At 36.0% G+C, this 22,651-nt stretch overlaps 1 long non-coding RNA gene across 2 annotated transcripts in view; it reads left to right on the top strand.

The window, feature by feature from the left end:
• The first annotated feature begins 2,295 nt into the window (after positions 1-2,295).
• LOC113064911 (uncharacterized) overlaps positions 2,296-22,651 on the top strand; it is a 41,357-nt gene continuing 21,001 nt past the window's right edge. Inside the window, exons 1-3 of one of the 2 annotated variants that reach the window (XR_003278906.1) lie at positions 2,296-2,387; positions 3,870-3,907; positions 12,761-12,818. This is a non-coding gene — a long non-coding RNA (uncharacterized LOC113064911). Of the gene's footprint in view, positions 2,388-3,869; positions 3,908-7,174; positions 7,480-12,760; positions 12,819-22,651 lie in introns of those variants that run through there. The other variant, XR_003278907.1, reaches the window with a different exon arrangement.

Genomic DNA, 22,651 nt, shown 5'->3' on the forward strand with positions numbered 1-22,651 from the left:
TTTGCTCAAATTTGGTGTGTGGCTGGGGTCAAACATAACCGTGTATAATTTGCGTAAAGTGTCACCTTTAAGCACCTTATGTTTTCTAAAATTGGGTCATTAAAACAAAAGCGTATGATATTGAAACATTTTCACTGGTTGTTAAAAGAGAAACGTAACTCTTATTATTGATTTGTTTTTCGCAATGCATTAAACCCTTAATCCTTAAAACATTTGGTTCCTGCTACAATAGCATAGCTTTGCGTAATTAAAACAGACTAATTAGGAAGTGCTGGGGTTGAGTATTGTTTGTAGAATCTCAGTCTCATTTTACGACGATCCTCAAATGTTGTAATGAATGGTTTCATTTTGTACGAAGCATAGTCTATAATCGATTTTGATATATTGTTATTTTGATAGGTTTTTGACCTCAATTTGAATGTCAAGATATGTTGTCCACAACAGCTCATTTAGGTTCACATATTCTTGAGTTAATATATTTTAAATATTATCATAGTCAACAAATGTCCAATTCACTTTTTTTAGGCGAGTATTAGGCGAAATTAGTATTATTTTTTGCTCTGTTAGAAATATTTATGTTTTTTTTCAATGTAAAAGTGTATTTTAGGGCAATCTTGTACTGTCATTCTTTTTAATGGTTTATATATAAAAAAATAGATAAATAACAAAATGCAATACCCCGTTTAGCATTTTACCTTTTAACATTTTAATAATAATCTTAATACATAAAGTCGTTCCAGTAGGCTATACACTTATGTTAAGACTGTGCTTTATATTTTAACAGTCTTTCGGGTTGAATAATCTGATATTAACTCGTGATATCTGTCTTGAGTTTTTTTTTTTCTTTTTACTGACGTTGATGTAGTATGTCGATAATTTTGTTTATAATAACATCAAATAAAACGTGATAGCTAAATTAATTTTAGCTAGGCTACATCTAAACGATGACGTTGTACAGTCTGGTGCTTTGCCAGGCTGTTATTATTTGAAACAGGCTATAGGTATGTAGCCTATAGTTCGTTAATTTATTTATTTATTTTTTATGTGTAGGCCACATGTCTCAAAGATGTTACAGAAATCTGCTTTATTAAAAAGAAAAAAGTAAAACAGCTCCTAATATTATTTGTTTTGAATTATTTAAAAACTACCCTATTTAAAATATAATATGGATATTTTGAGATGGTTATGTTTTACACAGATTGCTCTTGACATATAAACATGCATAATTGATAGACGGAAAGCTCAGTCTTATGATGATCTCACATCCATGTTAAAGTGTCTTACCGATGGGTGTCGCTGTTTTCAAGTGGTTTCGGTGACGACGTGTTTAATAAAAGGACAAATAAATGTTGAATGGAACCAGTTTGTCTGAAGATTAAATTAAGTAGAAATATCGGTTGCGTTGTATTGTGTAAAGAGGTTGTTTTTTTTTTTGCTGCTGCTGAATCAGACTAATTTTATTGCTTCTCTTTGAGTGGTGTCATTTTTTTTGACCATGTAAAATATGTGCTATATTTATTTAAGCTAAAAATAGTTTATAACTTCACCGATTCTATGATGTCAAAAGTTCTAAGTATTTAAATGCAAGTACGACATACAGAGTGATCGGATTGACCCATATTAATACAAAAATGCCATCAGAAATGCAGAATATTTCAAACTACGAACATATAACAAGAAAGAAAAATGTGTTATCAATAAATAACATGAAAGTTATTTTGCGGGCTTAAGTGCATGCGTGTGTGCTGTCATTACAGGAATACTAAAGATATGATCACATGCACCTAGCTTTGTGATGGTTTTACAAGTAGGCCTATACATGTGCAATTGAATCCAAGCTTCTTATGGATAAGTTGATGTTACGTTGATGTCTTCGCGTATTCGCAGATAGAACGAAACTAAGGAGTTTTCTTTTAAGTCTGCCCAGTTGTCAAGCCAAACCAGCGAGAGAAATAAGATGGGCGTAACTCTAAATGGATCATGCACGCAGACTTTGGAACAATAACTCATCAATTCACGACGGGACGTCGTTTAAGCGCGAGCTGCTTGAGTTTCTGCACATGTCCACGCGCGGGGACCAGCGACAGACTCGATCATAGCAGTCCTCGGATAGTAGCACAAGATACTTGCCAAGAATTTGGATAACAGGCTGTGCACTTGAGCGTCAGATCACTCAAGCCAAAGTCAATGGCTGTTTGTCACTAACTGACATCAGTACCTTTCGCGTTGCTCTTTATAGTGACGTAGTTGCGAGTTAACGCGATTCTCGGGCATAGTTCGTGGTTTTTAAACAAATGCACTGCTGCAAAGACCTCTGCCTTTACGAGTTTTTGATATCTGCTTGTGGATTAGATATGATTATGCTGTTATGGATCACCTCAGGTTTGGTAAGTGAATATACTCATGACATTAATATCAACACAGCCTTAACTGCACTGTAAAAATGTTAATTATTTTAACGCAAAATAGTTTTAAAATTTCTAAAATAAATCCTCTTGCTCGGTTGACTGTGTACTTAATATAGCCTACAATGATAATAAGCAGGCTACATTTAGAATACAACATATAAGTTAGTTTCCCCACGTTTTGTTACACTTTGTTATTTGGTCCATGTTTATAGCAGTGTTTTACTCTTGATTGTTTTGCTAATGTTTGTTTAGTTAACATGTGCTCCGTTTGTGTTTCCATTGGCTATGGTCGCCAACATTTGAATCATTTGTCAACTTTTTCAGATTTTAGTACCTTAAATATGCATGTATAGGCCCATTTATATTATTGAACGAGTTTGAAACTGTAAAATATAGCTACAGTAAAAAAAACAAAAAGGCAGCTAAAATGTTTCACTGTATTTTTACAGTAGCTAACATATATTTTTTTAAGGCAGTCACAAATGCCAGTAAATTGCTGAGATAGCTAAAAACAAGTTTTTAGTCTAAATAAACGTGTGCAAATTTAACATTCAACTCAATCTAATCCTCACGATGTTTTTGTTAAGGGAAAAAAAGTTTCCATTTGTCAGAGTTAATGTGGCGTATTTTAAACTAAATCATCTTTTGAGCGTTGTATGAAGTGATCATTAGGCGAGTCCGGGGAGCAAACAGTTGTGCGATTGTTAGAGGAGCCTGGGAAAATGTCCCGGGGTCCTGGAGGTGGAGTGTGTTGACGCCAGACCCTCTTGTTAAGGGGACTTCTGTGCTCCCAGACGTTATTGTCATGATAATGCGCAGCCCGCACGTTTGTTGAACTTGATGTTGACTTCTTTCTTTAGGGCTGGTTTTTTTTTCGGTCACTTGTTTGTGGGAAAATCTTCTCCGGAGCTACAGTGTGGAAATTAATTAATCAGGCCTTTGGAGCAGCCAACAATGGAGACCAAGAGGATCCTGGAACCCCACAAAAGGCCCAAACGTTTTTTCTAAACTGTATTCTACCCAGCCACAACAGACTGAAAGATACTCCTTGTAGGCTATTTTAAGAGATTTTTTTCCATAGTAGCCTACACGTTATTAGGCCTATATTATTATTATGTTTTTATACTTTAAAAATGTATTATCTTACCCGATAAAATGCTTCTTGGCCAGGTTTTTGGGTCTAAAATGATGCTAGTGTGTGTGAGATTGAGAAGAGCACGTGGTTGTACTTTTGTAAACTGCATGTTGTAATGTCAGTGTGCTCTAGTAAACGTTTTACTTTATATTTTCAGTGTTGTTACAAGTCAATCTAATCAAATAGCTCTTTTTTATTGACATTATTGCAGCACTAGGCTCAGTAGTTATTAATAATACTTTCAAAAAATCAAAACCAGCAAGAATTTTAATAGCTAAATAAACTAAGGACTCGTTCGTTTCTCATTACAACTTCTGTTCCTACAGGCACTCAAAGATGACGGGTCATCATCGTCCACTAAAAGGTAAGAATTAATACGATTTGATAGATGGTTTTGTTTTGTTATATGAACGTTTACAGTGTCGTTTTGTTTCGGCTGTTAGAGTATGAGTAAAGAAATGAAATGTAATTGAAACGTTGATTATATAAGTGTTTAGCGATAGAACTTTATACTTAATAATGTAATACAAACTGTAAAATATTAAAATAAACAGATATATAATAAAAAATACTTCCAGCCACGTTTCAGTAAATATAGATAAATTCAGGTTTATGACCGATTTTTGATCTTTGAAGATACCAACAGTATTTCGTTTCCATGTATTAAATTGTTTAAAACGGTTTGAAAACTTTTATTTATTTATTTTTTTACTGAATAACTGACAGTTAAACTGTTAAACTGACAATTTGCATTAACCTACTATCACTAGTCTATTACTATTGATACAGTCCTGTGGAGCGAATATGAGCTTTTTAGTAGGAAATTAAAAATAATCAACTGTGGAAAAACCAGAAAAATGCTCGCATATATGTCAAACTTATACTTCAACATGAAATGACTGTGAAAAATAGCCTTTAAGGAACTCCATTGGTCTTTTCTGCACTAATATAACTTCAGCACCAAGGACAGATCCCTTCTGCCTGTTTTCTGGAGACTGAGCGTCTGTGTGTCTGAAACTGCAAATCAAATAGCAAAATAGACATCTTAGTAGTGCAATTCTCATTATTGTTCGTTATATATTATTGTTTATTGCTATTAAAACGTTTTAAGTTATTGTTGAATTAATGTTGCTTAAATATGCTGAAGATTATTAGTTTAAAAGGTGCGATGTATTGCTGAAAACTGCTGGTATTATATAGGCCTGTATTACAGTCTATTTCTGAAAATGATGGGAAGCGTGTTTGAAACAGGACATGACGCAAAGAGCGGGAGTGTCTAAATCATGTGGAGGTGTGTGTGTGTGTGTGTGTGTGTATCAGAGGTCGGGGGTTGAGATAGAAGGTGCGAGCAAGACAGAAAGACTCTCACAGTGGTATTTGCATGAGTAGCCTATTGTAGTTATACATTTAGCGTGTTTAATGTAAGAATTGCCTATAAGCGATAACAATTTGCCATTTTTTTTGTAATAAGGCAATTCTTATTGATTGCAAAAATAAACGGCAAGCTTTACTCAAATAAAACTGGACACTGAGGTCTTTACACTTAAATTAGGTGTGTTATTAAACACATTGATTAGAAATTAAACATAAAATAGAATTTGATTACGTGTGGAAGGAAGCTCTTCGTTTGATACATCGCAACTTTACAAATGCAACAACTTAAAATAAAACTGAAAAACATGTTAGCCTATAATCACTAATACAGTTATATACTTAAAGTTAAACTAATCTGCAGCCTCGCTAGAAATAAAAAAGTTGTTCATGAACCGAAGATGTTTAAAAATCATCTTGGGGAAAATTATACATATTGGAAGCGTTTCGTTAAACGCTCGTAAAAAATATTTAATCATCTTCTTTCATCATATCATTTTATATTTATATTTTATATTTGATATTTTATTCATCAGTATCTATTTTGGTAGGTTAAGTGCTCTATTATTTTACATTTAGGCCACGCGCTTGCATGAGGCTGCATTATAGCTTTCACAACAATCTCCACTTGTTTTTTTATATCTTTTTATGTAAAACACAGAGTCGAGTTTTTCAGCAGACGAAATATATTTATTGCTTTGTACTGTAGTGTTTCTTTAGTGCACACGAAATATCTTGCTTTCCTCTTGCTAAATAGAACAGTCTTTTTTTATGGAGCAACCTGGAGATCCCATTTTCAAATGAACTGGGGAATATATTGTAATGGAAAATAACGCGTGCGTGAGAGAGAGAGAGAGAGAGAGAGAAGGAGGGAGAGAGACTCCATCTGCTTGTCTGCACTCATGCAAATTTTTATATGTTTATTTTCTATATTTATATTTCATATACATTTGTTTATAATATATGTTATTATATATTCACGCCAATGTTTTCCATTTATAGATTATTCAAATTGCGTAAATATGCATTAAAAGGTTAAGAAAATACCGGTCTTTCACATCTGATTCTATAATATAACGTCTAGTAAAATGTCTTTATTGACAAAATGTAAATAACCTTTCTGCTCTCTTGCCCCATATTATGTAGCTTAACGAGTTCCACAGTGTTTAACGTTTGCAAGTAACACCAATAAAGATTTTATTCGCGCACAACTGCAGAATCACTTGTATTGTTGCACCTCATAAAGAGTGCAGTGTGATATTTCGCGCCACAAGAGACAAACTGGATTTAAACATTTCTTATTTTGTATTGCATTGCATTATAATGATAATTAAGGATGTCCTAGATGATAAAATGAGAAATGTTTTTAAAATGTTGCAGAAGATTCAGAAGAATCAGTTTTTTATTTAGCCCTATTTACTTACTTATTGGGTTGGTGTAGTGTCGGATCCATACATCTGAATGAAACCTCAAGTAAATGTAAACATCAAGTCAAAAGAGCCACATACTTTATTTTAATCTTGATTTAAATTAATCCTTATTTTTAAGTTCATGGTGTGTGTGTGTGTGTGTGTGTGTGTGTGTGTGTGTGCATGCAACATAGTTAGTCCATTTGACCTGAGCACGACAAGCCTTTTCATAAAAGGTCAAAATACTTAAGATTTGTAAGAATTCACTCCCAACTCACAGCCAACTCACATATATTTTCATATATGACAACACAATAGCTTGGTTGTTGTTTACACCACGATGTCTTTGATTTGGCGGCCAAACACTTAAATAAATATATATACATATACATATATATATATATATATATATATATATATATATATATATATATATATATATATATATATATATATATATATATATATATATATATATATATATATATATATAAATTAGTTTAATTTTTTTTTAAGATACATACTTAAAGAACTTCAGTCTTTCATTATAGTTTTGAAATTACATTACATAGACATTTTGATTAGGGACATTTTAAGCAACACAAAAACATTAAAAAGGACTTTTAATTTTGAAATGGAAAATATGTTCATCATGCGATACGTGCATTGAACTCATTATTGGTCTGAATGATATGTGCATGTATTTTGAGTATTTAACAGATTAGGTTTGGCTAAGGAGGTCATATTTAGCTGATGCTCAGTCACGGGCGCGTCTCCCGGGTGTCTCAGCCCTGCACGGCCATGTGTATCAATAAGCATTAATGGTTAATGCTGGTGACATCACAGTAGTGTTGGCGGTGTGACCCCCGTGGCCCTGCCCAGAGGAGCTCCTCAGTTCAATCTTCACCCGTTCAGAGCTGCTGCCGGAGCCTTCCGCTTCCTCGTGCTTGGCTTTTTAGCTCTACAATTCACGATTAAGATTTTGGTTCCATCTTAACGGTTTCACTTTAGCAAATAAATCACAGAGGCATCGAAAAGACGTCAGTACGCCGGGTAAACCTTGAGATTAACGTGTTATTTTTTTGTGAGTCTTGTCGTTTGAATGAAATGGATGTTCTGGACGTTTTTGGAAAAACGCTGGATGGGAAATGAAATTGTGAGTACTTCATTTTGTGATATTTAACACTCGTTGTTTGAGAGTTATCTAATGTTTATCTTCTGCATTTCAAACGTAACTTACTCTAAACCATCTACGCGGGTTTTTCATTATTTCATTGTTAAAAATGTATTTATAGCCCATCTTGTTTATCTGTTAATTCAAATCAATCGTCAAATTCTTAGTCATAGTGTACATACTTAAGCTGATTAGATGATATATAGCCTACTAAAGCTCGCATTACAGCCTTAAAAAAATAAAAGTTCCACTAAGATCTAAAAATTATTCTTTTTAGTCCTGTTGTCATTACCAAAATTTCAAAGTTCTCCAGAGGACATTCTATTCGCTAATTCTTTATAAAACGTTCGTGTTGTGGTGCTTTAAATAACCCAGAAACTAAAATTCTGATATGAAGAATCTATAAGTGAAACATCAAAAACTTCTTACTTTACAAAATATCTGTGTAACCCAAGAATAACCAATGTGTGTGTTTTTTCGGTTGATTGAGATGAACACAAGAACCATTAAAGAACCTTTTTGCAATTTTTTGGCAATTTGCTTTATTTGAGGTAGGCCTAGATTAAATTCTGGAAGCGTTTGCCTGTCAGCGTTTTGCTTCAGATAAAAATCATATGAGCTAGGATAGGTGCAATTGTATTTTAGGACACCTTTCAGCATTTCATTTTACTAGATGAGCCATTAATAGGCCAGATCTAGATACCCAATGTAGGGCTGTTAATGACAGCTTATGGCTAGGCTATCTTATAATGCATATAGTATCAGTAATATACGTAATTGTGCTGTATAATAGCCAAACTATAATTCGTCTGGCATTTTCACTAGTTTTGACAGCGTGCCATTGGTAAATGTCAACGCCTGCACGTGATTAAACCCTTATTGTATTGCATAGCCTAATTTAAACGAGTTATCCGATGATTGGTGTTTTCTTTTGGAGATGCATGTGGATTTTGAATTATTCTAAGCTCTTACCTCGCTAGGCCAACTGGATAACAAAAATACAAAAAAATGCGTTTCACACACAATGTAAATAGGCTAATTGCGATGTGTTGGATGTCCAAAATGCATGCGGAGCGCAATAGCCATTAGACCATAAAACGAAGAGAAGATAATATGAGTGTTTTTAGCCCACGTGCATGTGTGTGCGCGCTGAAAGAGTGAGTGAGACTGTGTCGGAGAGCTGCACACACACGGCAGTGAATGCAATAGCTCCATGTGACCACAACAGAAGCTGCATCTGGCGTACGCGGCGGTCCCTTTAAGACACATGGGTTAGTTTTTCTCTTTGGTTATCTAGCTGTATGAGTTTACGTGATATCATAAAGCTAGAGAACCGAATGTATAAACTAATTCCAAAGACTTCGGAGTGCTTGGAATGGGAACGAGGCTGGAAATCCGGAGGGATGTGGATGGTCGGGGCATGAGGGAGACGGCGATGCCCGCTACAAAGAGCATCGAATCCGGTAGGCATGCAGTTGGCGCTGCGTTAATGCGTTTCCGTGGTCTGGAAGGACTGGAACACCTAAAGCTACGTGGAAGACATGGATTTAACGTGGAATCTGCCTGTGGTTAGACAGGGACGCGTTAGAACGCTGATGAAACGCGAAGGCTTGCGATTCAGACGGATTCAGACTTGGCGTTCATTCTCAAGTGTGCTTTTGCTGGGCAACATTCCATCATAGCCGTGATGATGCTGTTGATGTATGAATTCGGGATGACAGGAATCGGTTCATCGAGGTGTTTCAGCCGATTGGTCGGATCTCGAGGGTCACGTGGTTCTCGTATAATATGGGAAAGTCAAACCTCGGAGGTGTGTGTGGTTGGGCACTCTTTGTGTCTACTTGAAATGCCTAAACTAGGAAATAATCAGTGTTTGTGGATAATTATAGAATGTAAACTATAAAATGTCTGCCATTTTTTTTCCATCAGGTCACTTTGACTATAAAAAGAGGCAAAAGACAGACCTCGTCATCGTACACCTGTCAAAATATGGGTTTTGGAAGACTATTATTGTGCGTAGTGGACTTTTTTTTCTTCTCCTGAATTTCGTTTGTGTTCCAAAGTCTAAAATCAATGTCAAGACTATTTTAAACAGACGGCTTCTGACATCAGTTTGCAAATGTCTTATTTTTCATTTTTGTAAACTGGTAGGTCTCTCATAAGCACTCTAGTATTTAGACTTACGTCTATAGTTTGTATAGTACACACTGGCTGTTGGTTTTGGCAATTTATGTCCATGATTGCTTAGTGCTACATCACACAGCTATTTTTAATCCTAGGATGTGATCATGATAAATACAAGGCTGAAATGTGTGTAAGTGAGTGATATGACATATTCGAGATAGATCTTTACACATGAAAAAAGAATATTATTTGTACAAAAAGTATGCCTTTTTAATTCCTTGAACAACATCCTTGAATCTTCATATTAAGCATTTTGTGTGTTTTTTTTTGTTGCATAAAACACCACTAACGTGATAAATACAATCATTATATGGAATCAGTAAACTGACCTCTGATGGTCTCAGTAATTGCTGACTGCTTTTTTTTTTTTTAAATTCTGTTTTGCACGAACCATTAGAAGTCGTGATTTTTTTTGGGGGAGCACAACGTCACATGTAATAGATGCATGACACAAATAGAGTCTGAGGTGCAGCGAGAGGCCTGTCTGAGAGGCGCCCCAGACGTTTTCCCACATTAATATGTGTCTGGTCCTGTGTTAGGGGCCCCAGCAGATGGAGTCTTGTCTTAGCACCTGGCGTACGCAGCACTGCTATTGTTTTCGTCTAATACTAATCTGAATTAAATGTAACCAACTCTGCATCCCAGTGTCAATATACTGCAGATTCAAAATATGTGAGGGGAGATGTCATGAACAGAGGTTTGGGGTGATATTTGAGCCATGATTTGATGCAATGCTTTTATTTTGTTATGATTATACGTTTAACATGTCTATAATGGGACTCATTTTTTTCTGATTTGTCATTAACAATATGCATAATCCATTTTATGCTTGTAAAGTTGTTTTTGAATTCAGTATAAGACATCTAAGACATAAAAACACAATGCTTGTTGTATCACTGCTGTAGGATGCAGTTGTGTTTTTACATCAAGGCCTCAAAATCGACCAGTGGTGTTTTGATTCTGTAAGTTGAGAGAATGTGGCTTTAAATGAAAAGTGTTTTTTGAGATGCATTTGGGTGATTAATACAGTCAGGGAAAAGGTAATAAAATGTATTTGGTTTGCCAACTGCCTTGACTTTGGGAAACTGCCCTTTAAGGTTAAATCATTTTCTTGTATAGCTTGTAAACATTATTAGGACATGATAGGCTACATTAGGATATGTGTAATGTATACATGTTGTAAAATCTCTATTGTTTCACTATAATTCTGACATCCTGCCCGCTGAAGCACTGGTGGAAGCTGTTAGTGACAGGTTTTATACTTTAGACACACTTAACACATTTAACCTAGATATTGCATTTTGGTTTCATTTTGTTTGCAGACCGCTCTCTGAATTTAATTCAGATAGATGGTTCCAAACATGTACTGTTACTCACAATAAAACGGGACTTTTTAATCTATTATTATTCAGTTTTCATTTTTCCCTCAAAAAGCAAATGTCAATCATTCCTCCGCTGAACTTATGAATTCTGAGTTGGTATCTTAGCAACACCCTCTGATCCAAGGAGTGAAATAGGAACGAAAATCATCCTCTATTTGGAGTCTTAACATTGGCAGATTAAAAAGGGCCCTATACAGTGTATAAAAATATTTTACACGCACCATACACTAGCAGGCTGTTTTTAAAAAACCTCTTTATCGACATTGTAGAAGGCCTATACGATATCCAAATAGTGAAATATAACTTCCGTTTTTAAATGTGTTATTTTTTATTGTTATTATTGTATTTGAAGCAACATTTTATTATCTCACATACCGTTAAATTAAAACACGACATCTGCGACTTAAAACGAAGTGAACTACCTACCTAAACAGCACTTTTGTGCTTCAAAGTGCCCACTCTGTAGTCAGTCTCCCGCCCAAACCCCTCAGGCGATTAGCGACGCCTCGTGATGCACTAACTATTGTTTAGATGAGCAGCTGACTAGATAAAGACATAAAGACCGAGGAGTTGTCGAAATTACGATGACTGAAGCGATTTTTGTTTTCAGTAGATAGGTTAAAATGTGAAAATATATGGGTTCCCCCCACAGAAGGTAAATATGTGCATATAGATTAAGAATAGCCGAGCTAAAAAGAATATATTTATTTTCCGGTTACTTCGTCTCTAAAGTTTTACGGCCGCTTTACAATTACCATCAGAAGTCACTTTAAATTTAATTATGCCAGAGCTTTCATGTAACTGACATGAACTGATTTAATTTAAGTGAGAAATGTTTTGTGTGTGTGTGTGTGTGTGTGTGTGTGTGTATACCGCTATTATCAGCTAGTCATGTGGTAATTTCCCCCCGTTTTGTTCTGTTTTAGAAAATATTCTTGTTTCTCATGTTACAAACATCGTTTCGCATTAATGCCCTGTCATCAACTGTGTATTTTGAAATTTAGGTTTTTATACAATAGCGATTTATTTCATGTCGAGTAGGCCTGTTACGTAATGACACTCTAACCTCGATTTTATATAATTCTGAATCATTGGAAAATGTTCATTCAGAAAGTTAAAAATGTCATGACAATTTAAGAAAAAGAAAAGCTTTATCCTTTCCTTGCATTCCCTGGTGTACCTCCAGGGCCACTCAAGTATCTAAAATAATAATAATAATAATAACATGGACATAGATTTTTAAACATGGCAATACACACAAATGTAGAATTTGCAAGACTCTTTACTGGTTATGTAAGAAGATTTATCTGGGGTTCTATTGCATAATATGCTTTTCTATATTTATTTTCGAGTATGCTATCTTCTTTTTGAGCAAAGCATAATTTGACTATAATTATGTTCTGAAATGACAAAGTAAGTGAATCTGATACTGAATTCAGACAAACTTGTGGATTCATGTTTTTAAAAAAGAAAGTGTTTTAAAATTAGTTCACCTATTTATAGCTCCACTTGAGTGGCTCTGTGAATGATCATATATAAGCCTCATGAAGATGAAATATCAGCTTAAATTTAAGCATATTTGTAAACATCTCAGTAATTTCAAAACAGCCAAAGTTTGACTAAAATGCTGGCATTTTAGGGTGAAGTCATGCTGAATTTATTTATTAAGTATTATTTGTTATTCTGTGTTTTTACAGGAAAAGGAGATTTTGTAAATCAGTGAGAAAACACGTAAATCAACGGCCCTCAGATCAGGTGAGCGATATGGCATTGTCATGTGCTTTTAATATGATATTGGCTTTCATTTGGCATGAGGTTGCGTGTTTAAAAGTCAAATATGTAACAGGTTCTCTCACCATTGCTATTATCATTATTTATTTCAAGGTAATGTTTTTGGTAAGACATTGTGGCTTTCACTTGACATCAAAACAGGTTTCTTTTCCCCCCAAAAATGCTGGATGGCAAACATAGGAGGGATTACTATGGCAACAGTGTTTGCCCTTGCTTATTGGTGGTAAGGAGTAAAGCAGACGTATGTCACATGACTCCAGTCAGAGCCATATCCTGCAAAGCATTGGCTTACGTGTTTATTTCAAAGCTCAAATTTATGTTTATGTGCTACCCAACTATTTCTGCTTGGATTTAGATGTTTATTTTATTTCATTTTGTATATTTGTTTTTTTGTTTTATTAATAAATGGAAAATATGATTTGGTTCATTGTACAAGGCTCTTAAAGTTGCTCAGGAGAATAATATTAAAGGATCTAATTAAATATTTCTATGTGAATTTGATCACAGTAGTTTATTTTATCACTATTTTGAACCATGACAAATGCAACGAGGATCTTTACGATCTCGACAGTCTAACGCTTTACTCATTCGCGACACTATGATCCAATTTGTTTCCACACTGTTGCAGGACAAGAGATGGAAAGGCCGTTTGTGTGATCTATATTTGAATTCTTTTGTTCAGAGCCTTATCCCTTTAAAATATTGCTGGAGTCTCGGCGGCGTGTGTGTATATAAGGTGTGCTCATGTGGAAAGGCTATGAGGGTGGTTCAGTCCTTCACCTTCCTAATTCCCTTCTTTCTCTCCTCCACCACCCCCCTCTCCTCCACCTAAAGCCCTTTCTCTAACCCTCTTCAGACTTACACCCTCTCTCTTTCTCTCCCTTCACAATCTCAAGTCAGAGTTCAATGGCACTTTTTTCATTCTGTCCTTTTTTCCAGCCCCACCTCTTCTCGACAAACTCTAGTGGGTTTTGCAAGATGGGGGGCAGGTACTTCCCTCCCCCATGTGAACTTTAGCTGCAATTCTCCAGGCACACATGCATTGTGAAACACAGATTGAAAAAGAAATGAGCACTTTTTTTTTCTCTTTCTCTCTCCTCTTGCCTTAACACAGAATTCTCAAACTTACCCACTCGCTCCCATGCAGTGTATTCAGTGCGCTTACGCCACCACACGAGAAAGTAGCCTCGTTTTATGGCACTCTTGTGAAGGCAGTGTGAAGTCAGAAAGCAGTCCATAGAAGTACTAGAGTTCATATTGTGCTGTGCAGGGAAGATACAGAATATATAGACTAAGGAAGGCTTTTTACAGTTGAAGTGCTTCCTTGAGATCTTTTACCCTTGACAGACAGATAACTAGGCTTTTGTATCTACATCTCAGTAAAGTGCAACAGTCCGGTTCCAGAAATGAAAACTCATTCATTTTCTCAACAGGGAAAGCAATTTTTAATGATAACTCATAAACTCTAAAGACAGACCTGCTGTGAACTCTGAGGTTGTGAATCGATGTTTCATGCTTTTGCTGAAGCCATCTTTTTTTGTAGTATTTTGACTTATTTGTAATATAAGCTGTTTAAAGGGATAGTTCACCCCAAAAATGAACTTGAAAAACGACATAACCCGTAATACTGTACATTTCCCAAAATTCCACCAATCAGAGAGATGCGGTCAGCAAATAGTGCTGAAAGAGCTTGTTAGCTCCACCCACTCCGATAAAGCAGAGGTACAAAACCACAGGGTCGCGACCGTGGAAGAGTTGCTATGGGTTCGCAAGAACTTTCTAGGACAAATGTGTGTAGATATGACATTGTTATTTATTGCTTATTAATGAATGTTTCTAATTATTCTGTATTTTCATTTGTTGAACGCGATTGATAGTGAGTAAAATTTGACGATTTCATGTAAATGAAATGTTCAATTAGTAAATAAATGACTGTTCTGCTCTGTCATATATATATATATATAGGCTATATATATATTATTAGGGGTTAAACCGATCACAGGTAATCGCTGATATGTACAGACCAGGCTCCACATTTCGGCACACGTCATTCGTAGATTAATTTTCCAATTTACACATTCAAGTGATTTTTTTTACCTCATGAAGAAGAAGTGAAAGAGCACTTGTTTCATTACCCATGCACTGTTTTCGGTGTGCATAGCATCAGATACTAAGTTCCTCTTTCACATCTCTTTGCATTTGAGATACATATAAAATTCTAAAAAAAAAAAACTTCTTGGCATTCTCATTCTCTGTGCTTTAAAAAAAAAATGTCATGCTTATCTGAAAATCAACACGGATATCCAATCAAAAATTATGGAATCAAGTCATTCTCCCTGCTCTCTCAAAATACTTAAATATTTGTATGTACATTTGCATATTCTGCAATAAATGTGATTTAATTTTTTTCATACAATCAACAACTTAAATAGTTTTATATTTCACCATTGTTTTTAATTTAATGATGTCATTCGCAATGCTTCATGGGATTGTAGTTCTTTCTTAAAGTCGTTAAGTACACAGTCCTGTACCTTTGCCTTTTTGTCCGATTTTCAAATACTTTTTATGCTTCAAACTAAAATTTGTAATGTTGTGATTCATGTCATAGCTTGGTTAATGGTTTATAATAAATGTAACAAATACTTTTTTTTAAAATCCCTATGGGAAAATGAATACAAAAATACTTGCAGCACTGATGAAAAAATGTATGGGTGCTAAAGCACTCTATGAAATATACAAGATCTAGGATGATTTTGAGGCATTAAACAGGGATACATACCAGTAGCCATGTTGCTGTGCTTTTATAAAAGAAAGACAAAAGCTGTCACTAGACTGGCAACCTTGCAAAAGGTACACCTTTGTACCTTATTTACAACTAAATGTTGCATATCAGTACTTTATTAGGAGATTACACATATGCACTGTTTGGCTACTAATATTTATCTGCAAAGTAACTTTATATTAGTGCCTTTTGAAAAGTACAGCCCCAGTCACAGCTTTTATGCCATCTATTTTCGAAAGTGTATGCTTACATGCTTATGGTGGAGGGCTAGTGGAAGGACATCAAGTTGGTCAAGAGAAAGAGAAAGTAAGTGAGTCCTTTTTTCTTCATCTTTAAGCCAGAAAAACAGTCTATGACAGTGGCCTAGTTCTAGATCACGGTCACCCTGAGGAAGAATTGAATCGAGGAATCGGAGACAGAGGATCAGAGGAGACTTAGCACCCTGTGGCTATGAACCCCCTCTCTCCATTCCAGCAAACCACCTTTCAGCCTCATCCTGGGCTGTTGTTCACATACCCGGACGAGCCCCCACTTTTTATAGAAGAAATCCGTATCACACACATGAGGTTCGATAGTTCAATGCTAAGCAGACTTTCTCAAATGATGCACATATGAGAGGGAAGAGGCAGCGTATATAAACAAATTCTCTGTGACACACACGCACAAAAATCTATAGATTCTCTAGATCTTCTGTCTGTTGGCTTGAACCATTACCATTTGTAAATGCCACAGAAGATTGCTCTGTTAGTGCAATGCTTTGAAAATGTATCAGGAATGATTGATATTCAGTTAGAATGTGTATGCCCAACACGGAGAAAACCATTGTCATCAAATGTTTGTGTAAACTTGGAATGGGAAAAGCAGGAAACCCCTGATTGCTAGTGCTTTAGATCAAGACAGCTTTCTCACTAAAATGATCATTGTTGCTTATACTTATTATTTTACACACAAAACTTCTGTTTGTGCTACAGACATGAGTAGTACTTCAGTATTTTATTGAGCAGAGACACTACTGTTGCAAAGTTTGCGACTCTTTTAACTCCTATACCATAGAAACCACTAAGAATGTTTAGCAAATACTAGGAAAGTTGCCTGTCCAGCTCAAACATTGTGGGATTTTTAGGTTTACAATGAGCAAACAATGCACATTTACCACAAATCTAGTTTATTCTCTCTAGTTTAGTGTTAGTATCTTACTGGTGATTATACTAGTTAGCTTAGAGCAGTACACACTTCCGGTGCGCTGCTCAGCGGCTGCACTGCGTTTCAGTATACTATGTTTTCGGTTTGTTTGTTTGTCTAATGTCAAGTAAGTCCGGGTAGGGACTTGTAGGGGAAAGATGAAGGCTAAGAAAAACGTACTCTTGATTTGGATTTTTGGATGATCAGTTGCTATGGACTATGTTTGACAATGCAATGTTTGACTGCATGTGAAACCCCAAACACATGCGGTGTCACGATGGGTGCACGCCTCTACACTCGGGAGATGTTGCTGGAGCTAAACTTTAAGACAACTCAAGAATCGATAACAGGCCAATATAAGAATCTGTTTGAAAATGTTCCACGTGAGCTGGTGAGAACAAAACGAAAGAAAAGAGGAAGAAGAGGAGGAATTCGGAGCCGATTGCGAAGGAGATTTAAAAAACCACCGCTGCCGTCAATCGTCTTCAGTAATCTGCGTTCTCTGAATAACAAAATGGACATGATAAGATCACACACAAGGTACTGTAATGAATTTCGTGAAGCATCTTTGCTTTGTTTTACGGAAAGCTGGTTGAAGTCTACAATGCCTGACTCGCTTTTCGAAATTCCTGAATTCACACTAGTTCGAGCGGATAGAGATAAAATGTCAGGTAAAAATAAAGGGGGAGGCATCTGTGTGTATATTAATGAGAAATGGTGTCGATCTTATTCAGTAAAATATAAAATATGTGACTCAAATGTGGAAATTCTCGGCATGACCTTAAGACCTTTTTATCTGCCTAGAGAATTTGGTTGTATTTTGTTGTTCGTGGTATATGTACCGCCCAACGGTAAACCATCTCAGGCAGCAAGCCTGATAGCGGACTATGTTCACGAACTGCAACTCAGCTACTCCGACGCACCTGTGATCGTACTGGGCGATTTAAACCAGTGCAAATTGGAGACTTTGTTGCCGGGATTTGAACAGTATGTAAAGACTCAAACAAGAAACAACAACATTCTGGATAAGTGCTTTGTAAATGTAAAGGATGCCTATGTGTCCAAATGTATGCCACCAATTTTAAATTCTGACCATAATGTTGTGCACATGATTCCCGTGTACAGGACTAAACTTAAAAAAAGTAAACCAGAAACGAAAATGATCAGAATATGGTCGAATGAAAGTGTAGAACAACTGAAAGCCTGTTTTGATTGGACAAACTGGGACATTTTTGATGAAGGCTCACTGGACGAAAGAACTACAGTGTTAAATGACTATATCAATTTCTGTGTGGAGCTGAACATACCTACTAAAGAGATTAAAGTTTTTCCAAATAATAAACCATATGTGACTAAAGATATTAAAGAAATGATAAATGTGAGGAAAGTAGCGTTCAAGGATAAAGATATTAAGGTATTTAAACAAACGGAAAGAGAACTAAAAATTAAACTAAAGGAAACAAAAGAAGCTCATAAGAAGTGTCTGGAAAAAGCCCTCAAAACTAATAATACTAAAAAGGTTTGGGACATTATGAAAACTATGTCTGGATTGTCATCTTCAAAAAAATCCATTGTAACTGATGATGAACTTGGTTTTGGGAATGAATTAAACACCTTTTTTACCCGGTTTGAACTAATAGGCAAACAAGACAAATTCATAGAAACAACAGATGTAGTTCTAGCATCATCAGAGAGAATTGTCATTGAGGTTGAAGATGTTAGGAAAATGTTTCAATCTATCAATACAAAAAAGGCTGTGGGTCCTGATGGTTGTAGTGCAGGCCTTTTAAAAAATTTTGCTCATGAATTAGCACCTGTGTGGCAACCAATATTTCAATCTTCAGTCGACACACATGTTGTTCCTGTGATATGGAAGACTGCATACATAAAACCACTACCAAAAATATCATGTCCAAAAAAATGTAAAGACTACAGACCAATAGCTCTTACCTCTGTAATTGTGAAATGTCTAGAGAGACTGTTACTCCATCATTTGGTTATGGTAGTTAAAGATAAATTAGATCCCTGGCAGTTCGCCTATAAGAAAGGCTGTAGTACGGAAGATGCAGTTGCTTCTTTAGTGCACATTATCTCAAAAAATTTAGACAAACCCAAAACAATTGTAAGAACTTTGTTTTTGGATTTCTCTTCCGCCTTCAACACAATACAGATTGACAGACTGGTGTTAAAACTTGCACAGCTGGGGGTAAATTCTTATCTGATTTGGTGGTATAGATCATTTCTCACTGATAGAGTTCAGAGAGTCATGGTGAATAAAACCGTGTCGTCTGAAATCATTACAAATGTCGGAGTACCGCAAGGTTGCGTTAGCTCTGCTATAATTTTTACTTTATATACTGACGACTGTAGAACGGACATGTTTAATCAGTATATTCTGAAGTACTCTGATGACACTGTCTTAATATCTGTGTTGAATGACTCGGATAGTTCTGAGGTTCATCAACAAGGTGTAACTAAATTGATAGAGTGGTGTGACAATAATGCCCTTATCATTAATACAAGTAAAACTGAGGAGATTGTATTCGGGTCTATGGCGGATATAACTCCTGTTTTTATTCACAACGAGACAATTAGATTTGTTAAGACCTATAAATACTTGGGAGTAATTATAGACGACATGTTGTCATGGAAAGATCACATTGATACTCTATGTAAAAAAACAAAGCAGAGAATCTATTTTCTTCGCCGTCTTAGGTCATTTGGAGTAAGAAGGCAGATTCTTTTGTTGTTCTATAGGTCTGTGATAATGAGCTTACTGCAATACTGCAACTCTATTTGGTATAAAAGTTTATCTGTTGCGCTAAAAAACAAGGTTTTTAATCAATTAAAAATCTGTTCAAAGATAGTAGGTCAGCCGCTTGAGAAGCTTTACGATTCATCCTATTATAAGAAGATGCTTAGGCTTGCTAACAATATAGTCTCTAATCCTACGCATATACTGCATAAAGACTTTGAATTATTACCGTCACAACGGAGGTATAGAGTTCCCAAATTTAAGAAAGTGAAGCTGAAAAATTCTTTTGTGCACCAGGCAATCCTTGCACTGAACAAAAACACCTAATCAGAGATCAAGAGTATTGGGACGGTGTTGCGGATGTATAAATGTTGTATGAAATGTATAATTGTACGTGCTAGAGTGAATGTCAATGTAGAATGTATGTTAAATGTTGTAAACATAAATACTGTTATGCAAGAAAAATTTCAGACACAGTCTGACAATAAAGTATAAAGTAAGCAAGTAAGTAAGTATATTAGCATCACAATGTTGCATTCATCAATTGAACAGCATTGCATTATAAACTTTCCTTTTGTGAATTTGCCTGACTGAAAGTTTCTAAGCAGCAATTTGTTTAGAGATTTATGCAGCGGTTTTCTCACCGCTGTGTAGAATGCTGTGAACCAAACCAAATTGTGGATATATTACTCATGGTTGTTTTCATTTGTTTGAAAGCCTCTGGTCTTCAAAAAAAGCAAAAGGGAAAATTCTTTATAGATTGGAATTCATAAACAGGGCTCGATAGCTGGCTTTGTAAGTTCATTTGAATTATACCCCCTGCATTAAACGCCTTGATAGCAAATAAATCTCTTTAAATGAATGCACTCGAGGGGTTTGCTTTAAAGGGAGGGTTTTGTTAGTAGCACTAGCATATGCTAACATAAATTAAAGCCTGTAGGAAGCTGATTGATATTTCTTACTGGTTAAATGTTAAAAAAAAGGCCACGTTTTCTCTTAGTGGATTGCTAAAAGTGGCTACTTTGTGCTGGTGACAACCAAAGCGGGTGCAGAATTCGGCTGATTTTCTCAAGAATAGAAAAGCTAGCCAAGCTGAGTAAGGCCTCTGTGACATTGCCATGCAAAACACTGCCTCAATAGTGAAGTGTATTTATGAAGATGAGGGTGTTGGAGGGGGGCCAGGGGAAGGGAGGGCGGTTTAGAGGGGGACGTTATGAAAAGGCAGCAGGCTGCGAAGTGAATGGGACCGGCGGGGAGGGGGGTGACGGGGTCCGTGCCTCCATTGGTTCAATGCAACGGCCAGAGCAGCTGTGAAAGGAGGTCTTCCCTTTTTCCCACGACCCAGCAATGGGGCAAATGAGGGCCCGAGTCTGCCAGGGTCAAGTCACTTTGCTAATATATACACTGGGCTTGTGTACGCGGACAATGCGTACACACAACTCATTTATTTGGTGTGTGCACACAGACAGACCCGCACTCATGGGTACACACAACCATCTTCACACTGGGGAAATGGGGTGGGCAGCAAAAAAAAGACCCTGACTCTATATTCAGTCAAACTGGGGCCATTGTCTAGTTCTAGACCAACAATCTTAGATTTAGCAAATTAAGCTGGAGCAGACTTGGTGGATGCACAGCCACAGACAGACACCTGCTGTTCAGAGATCAGTCCGTTCCCCAAATATTGACATCTTTAGTCATAGATAGATAGATAGATGTTCAGACAGATGATGGACATATATTCAAATGTATCAATGAATATTCAAATGGATGAATGGATGGATAGATAGATGGATGGATAAATAGATAGGTAGACAGATATTCAGATAGATATAGACAGATAGTTAGATGGATAGATAGATAAATATCCAAATGGATAAATAAATTGGTTTATTAATAAATGACGGACGGATGGATAGATAGATAGATAGATAGATATTCAGAACCAGGTACATTTTTTTTTACCTTACTGTTGGTTGTTTATTTAAAGGGATACTTTACGCCTAAATAAAAATGTTGTCATTAATCACTTTACCCCCATGTCGTTCCAAACCCGTAAAAAACTTAGCTCGTCTACAGAACACAATTTAAGATATTTTGAATGAAAACCAGGAGGCTTGTTACTGTCCCATAGACTGCCAAGTAAGTTACACTGTTAAGGTCCAGAAAAGTATGAAAGGCATCGTCAGAATAGTCCATCTGCCATCAGTAGCTCAACTGTAACATTATGAAGTGACAAGAATACTTTTTGTAAGCGAAGAAAACAAAAATAACTTTATTCAACAATTCCTTTGTCAACAGTTTCCTCTCAGTTTCTCCATATCACAGTGTTGCGTATACTCTTCTGTGTCAGCCGGGCCATAAGGATGCGCTGTTTTCTTTCAAATCAAAGCTAAATACACGTAGAAACAGCACATCCTTGTGGCGTGGATGATACAGAAGAGCATACGCAGCATATGGGCATATGGAGGGACTGAGAGGAGACTGTTGACAGAGGAATTGTTGAATAAAGTCGTTATTTTGGTTTTCTTCTATTGGTTTGGAACAACATGGGTGATTAATAACAACATTTTCATTTTGGGGTGGAGTATCCCTTTAAGTTAGTATTAATATAAATATTCATATTAATCAAGTATGTTAACATTGAATATATGACACAAAATTATTTTTGTCACTTTAAAATTGATAAAAATATGAATTCTCCACAAAGAATGCTAAAAACACACACACACACACACACATATATATATATATATATTTTAATTTTTTTGTGCGCATCTTTCTTGGTTTTTAGTGTGTGTTTTTTTTAAACATCCATAAAATGCTTCTTATTTTTAATTGCATGTTTGTTTTTCCCTCTTCTGTACAGCTCACTCATCTGAATACACGTTTATGGCCCTGTACGTGCAGTCTATTAGCGAATATAGACCCTGTGTCTCTCCCCAGTTTGTCTTCAATAGAAGGTCCCATCTTGTTAAAGGCGTATTACAAACTCCACCACTGTGTCTCAGTCTTTCTGCCTCTTCCCACCCACCTTGTGCCATTTACACTCCTTTATGGTACATTTGTCCTGCAATA

The sequence above is a fragment of the Carassius auratus genome, chromosome 47 (assembly GCF_003368295.1).
Source record: "Carassius auratus strain Wakin chromosome 47, ASM336829v1, whole genome shotgun sequence".
NCBI classification, from domain to species: domain Eukaryota; kingdom Metazoa; phylum Chordata; class Actinopteri; order Cypriniformes; family Cyprinidae; genus Carassius; species Carassius auratus.